The following is a 5263-nucleotide window of genomic DNA, read 5'->3' as shown; positions in this document are numbered from 1 at the left end:
TGCAGATGAAAAACTGGGAACCATTTGTGTTGGGTCCAGCATTTGCCATGGACAAGATGCCAGGACCTGTATGCTTTAGGATGAAGTTCTCATCTTCAAATTTCTCCCCATAGATGGACTTGCCACCAGTGCCATTATGGCGTGTGAAGTCACCACCCTGACACATAAACCCTGGAATAATTCTGTGAAAGCAGGAGCCCTTATAACCAAATCCTTTCTCTCCAGTGCTCAGAGCACGAAAATTTTCTGCTGTCTTTGGAACCTTGTCTGCAAACAGCTCGAAGGAGACGCGGCCCAAGGGCTCGCCGTCGACGGCAATGTCGAAGAACACGGTAGGGTTGACCATGGCTAGTAGTACAAGAATTTCCTCGGCGGCAGCGTCTGCAAAGCCTTTTTTTTTTTTTTTGAGACAGAGTTTCGCTCTTGTTGCCCAGGTTGGAGTGCAATGGTGAGATCACGGCTCACTGCAACCTCCACCTCCCGAGTTCAAGCAATTCTCCAGCCTCAGCATCCCAAGCAGGAGGGGATTACAGGCATGCACCACCACACCCAGCTAATTTTTGTGTTTTTGGTAGAGACGGGGTTTCACCATGTTGGTCAGGCTGGTCTCGAACTCCTGACCTCAGGTGATCCACCTCCCTCAGCCTCCCAAAGTGCTGGGATTACAAGCGTGAGCCACCGTGCCTGGCCAAGTTGAGTTTTCTTTTTCCTTTTTTTTTTTTTTTTGAGATGGAGTCTCGCCTTGTCACCCAGGCTGGAGTATAGTGGCGCTATCTCAGCTCACTGCAACCTCCACCTCCCGGGTTTAAGCAATTCTCTTGCCTCAGCCTCCTGAGTAGCTGGGACTATAGGCACACTCTGCCACACCTGGCTAATTTTTATGTATTTTTAGTAGAGAAGAAGTTTCACCGTGTTGCCCAGGCTGGTTTCGAATTCCTGAGCTTAGGCAATCTGCCTGCCTCGGCCTCCCAAAGTGCTGGGATTACAGGCATGAGCAACTGCACCCAGCCCCAAGTTGAGTTTTCATAAGAATTTGTTTTAATATTGGATGGATCACATTTTCTTCTTCTTTTTTTTTTTTTTTTGATGGAGTTTGATGGGTTTTAGTTTCTTTGTTTTTTTTTTAGACAGAATCTTGCTCTGTCACCCAGGCTAGAGTGCAGTGGCGCGATCTGGCTCACTGCAACCTCCACCTCCCAGATTCAAGTGATTCTCTTGCCTCAGCCTCCTGAGTAGCTGGGATTACACGTATTGCCACCACGCCCGGTTAATTTTTGTATTTTTAGTAGAGATGGGATTTCATCACACTGAGCAGGCTGGTCTTAAACACCTGACCTCAGGTGATCCACCCACCTCGGCCTCCTAAGATGTTGGGAGTACAGGTGTGAGCCACTGCGCCCGGCCCCTACATTTTCTTAAATCTCTTTCGTGGAAGAGACTACTAATTGCTCACACAAATTCTACTACATTAGAAGTGGTTGGAATGGACTTTTTCTCAAACACAATTCCAACTCTATTTAATTGTATTTTATTAATAACTCTTGCAATGAAGGAAATGGGTCTTATACCAACTAGAGTGACAGGCCCCAAATTGTGATGCAACAGACGATTAGGACAAATCAAAAGACATGTTATTTTTCTCTGGGAACAGGAAGCTTGTGAAGCAACAACAAAAAGACTACTTTGTAGGTAGATTGTTAAAAAAAAAAATCAGTGACGTTTATCTTTAATTTCTTGTGAATATCAGGGTATAGCCACAAGAACTTTTCTATAATACATTCTTAAGGACCAGCTTTCTCAGATAGGCAGATGAGATTCAGGAAGGAATGGAGGTTAACCGACCACCTGTCTGTCAATCAACCAACAAATATTTATTGGACAACCTGAAAGGCCCTGGGACAGGTATTGTAAAGGATAGGAAGATGTTAAAAGTTGGAGGGATAACTAGTTATCACGACCCTTACATATATTGTTGCATTTACTCTTTCCACTAGTCCTATGAGGTGGAGATTTGTGTTGGCCTTCAAGTAGTTCAACCAATCCACCTATGGCCGTATAACTACTAAGGTACTGAGCCAGGAATCTTGCCCAGGTCTCAGTCTTAAGCCTGACACACTTTGCTGCTTTCAGGAACGGGATCTCTGTCCTCAAACCTTAGTATGTGGAGGAGATAAAATATAAACAGTTGGCTGGGCGTGGTGGCTCATGCCTGCAATTCCAGCACTTTGGGAGGCCGAGGTGGGTGGATCACTTGAGGCTGGGAGTTTGAGACCAGCCTGGTCAGTATAGTGAGACCTCAGCTCTACCAAAAAATGTTTTAAAAGAAAAGAAAAAAAAAAAAAAAACTAGTGAAATGTATGGCTTTGTTTGCACATAGATACACATAAGTCTCCCTTATTCTGTTTTAAAAGAAAAGAACAAAAAACTAATGAAATGTATGGCTTCATTTGCACATAGATACACATAAGTCTCCTTGATTCTCTAGCAGCTGCACAGTCTATTACCTCTCACTGTTAGAATTTCATGCAGGGTTCAATTCTTGCTATTACAAATCACACTGAAGTAAAATCCTTGTACGTACAACTTCAATATGTATTTCTCAGGTTACGCTTTTTTTTTTTTTTTTTTTGAGACAGAGTCTTGCTGTCACCCAGGCTGGGGTGCAGTGGTGCGATCTCAGCTCAGTGCAACCTCTGCCTCCCAGGTTCAACTGATTCTCCTGCCTCAGCCTCCCGAGTAGCTGGGATTACAGGTGCATGCCACCACACCTGGCTAATTTGCGTGTGTGTGTGTGTTTTCAGTAGAGACGGGGTTTCACCACGTTGGCCAGGCTGGTTTCAAACTCCTGACCTCAAGTGATCCACTTGCCTTGGCCTCCCAGAGTGGTAGGATTACAGGCATGAGCCATGGTGCCCAGCCCTCGGGTTACTCTTAGACATGGAATTTATGGGTCTGGGGACATGAACATTTAACATTGATAGATAATGCCAGATTTTCCTCCAAGAAGTTGTATTTTCTGATGTGTACCCCCAACATGAACTGAGAAGGCCTGTGGAGCTTACGGATCTTTTAAGTTAGTGGTCCACAACCTTTTTGGCACCAGGGACCAGTTTCATAGAAGACAATTTTTCCACGAACTGGTGGGGAGGGGCGATGGTTTTAGGACGATTCAAACACATAACATTTACCGTGCGCTTTATTTCTATTATTATTACATTGTAATATATAGTGAAATAATTATACAACTCACCATAATATAGAATCAGTGGAAGCCTGAGCTTGTTTTCCTGCAACTAGATGGTCCCACCTGGAGGTGATGGGAGACAGAGACAGATCATCAGGAATCAGATTTTCATGAGAAGCACGCAACCTAGATCCGTCGCATGCGCCGTTCACAATAGGGTTCACACTTCTGTGAGAATCTAATTCTGCTGCTGATCTGACAAGAGGCGGAGCTCAGGCGGTAATGCCAGTGATGGGGAGCGGCTGTAAATACAGATGCAGCTTCGCTCGCTCGCTTGCTGCTCACCTCCTACTATGCAACCCTGTTCCTAACAGGCCAGGGACCGATATGGGTCCAGGGCCTGGAGGCTGGGGACCCCTGTTTTAAGTCTTTCCTGGCATATGTTGGAAGATTTGCAGCCAATGTGATTTTTACAATGATACTTTTGGTGTGTAAAATACTCTGTGCTTTTCCAGGTATTTTTACACAGAATGCACATTCTCCTTGGGTCTTCACAGTAGTCATGGAGTAAGTAGGGAAGGCTTTACAATTCCTGTTTTAGAAACTCGGCCGTAAAGACTTACCCTGGGTTTCACTGCAAGTCAGTGTCAGTGCCTAAAGCGGGGCCCTTGAACTGCTTCTCTGAATTTCCTTCTACAAGCTGGAAGGACCAGCCATGAGCGGGCAAAGGCATTCGGGGAAGAGCCTCCCAAGGGTTTTGCAAGTCTTGCATTTATGCCACAGCACAAAGAATGACCTGATTAGGGGGGTTCGATTCCTTTAGCTGAAATAAGTCTTCCTCTTTTCTGACTAAGCCAAGCTGGGGAAGGAGGAGACGGGTGGCCCTGTGTGTTACCCTGGGTGGGGCCTGTCATGAAGCTCCGAGCAGGTAGTAGGTGGTGAGCTCAAGCTCAGGGAGTAACACTGTCATGTGCTCTCCTGCTTCATTCTCCAAAACACCCCATTTGGGGTTTGGGGAGAGGACTGACCCAGGAAACTCTCATCTCCTTTTTGTTGGTGTCCTCTGAAATGAAATGCTATGAATTTGTTTGCACATTAACCTATGGCTTCAGTTGCACACAGTTATTAATATTTTTTGAAGTGTAATTTACTGATCTTCGAAAAAGAAAGACAATACCATGCTCAGTGCTGTTGTCAAATAGAAATTCACGTGGAATATTGGGAGAGGATGCTTTGATAATCTGAGGCTTCCTTACTTCTACAGAGTAACTTAGGAAGGTTATTTCCTTCCTTCCTTCCTTTCTTCCTTCCTTCCTCTCTCTCTCTCTCTCCCCTGCCTCCCTCCCTCCCTCCCTCTTTCTTGGGGATACACCACGTTGCCCAGGCTGGTATTGAACTCCTGAGCTCAAGCAATCCACCCACTTCAGCCTCCCAAACTGCTCAGATTACAGGCATGAGCCACCACACCCAGCCAGTTGCTTTTGATTGAGGTCAGAATGGAAAGTTCCATATTAACATGGGCCAGCAGACAGCTGAGGCAAGGTGGAACACTTCGAAAGGGACAATCACTCATTGTATAAATATTGCATGGACTAGGATGACATTGTCCAATACAGGAGCCTCTAGCTCCCTGTGGCCCTGGAGCACTTACAATGTGGATTGAATGTTTAATTTTATTTAATTTTAGTATTTAAATTGAAGTTTGAAAACTGATTTTCCATTCAGTTATGGAAAACTTTTAAGTAAGTTTCAAACAACTTGGGTGTCTGGGTATCATGTGGATATATGATTCTATATTATTTACATTGTCAATGTAAATTTTATGAAACATAAAACTTGATATGGTGTTTCTGATGAAAATTTAGCATCTGAATTTAGATATTCTTTATGTGTAAAATACACACTGGCTTTTGAAAGCTTAGGAATATGGAAAAAAAGAAGAAAAATATCTCAATGATTTTTTATATTGATTACATTTTATTTTATTATTTTTGTTTCTTTGTTTTTTTCTTGAGAGGAGTCTTGCTCTATTGCTCAGGCTGAAGGGCAGTGGCATGATCTCGGCTCACTGCAACCTCC

General features: G+C 44.1%; 1 pseudogene across 1 annotated transcript in view; it reads right to left on the bottom strand.

Annotated features, from left to right (window-relative positions):
- The window catches only part of LOC105522221, an 18323-nt pseudogene extending 17928 nt beyond the window's left edge, over window positions 1-395 (bottom strand). The window contains exon 1 of the transcript XR_001003408.1: window positions 4-395. The product of XR_001003408.1 is annotated as a peptidyl-prolyl cis-trans isomerase A pseudogene (transcript). The remainder of the gene's footprint in view (window positions 1-3) is intronic.
- Window positions 396-5263: the final 4868 nt, after the last annotated feature.

This window comes from Colobus angolensis, unplaced genomic scaffold, assembly GCF_000951035.1.
Source record: "Colobus angolensis palliatus isolate OR3802 unplaced genomic scaffold, Cang.pa_1.0 Scaffold42, whole genome shotgun sequence".
Lineage (NCBI taxonomy): Eukaryota > Metazoa > Chordata > Mammalia > Primates > Cercopithecidae > Colobus > Colobus angolensis.
Note: the sequence above shows the minus strand (reverse complement) of the source record. Positions and strands in the feature narration are given on the sequence as shown.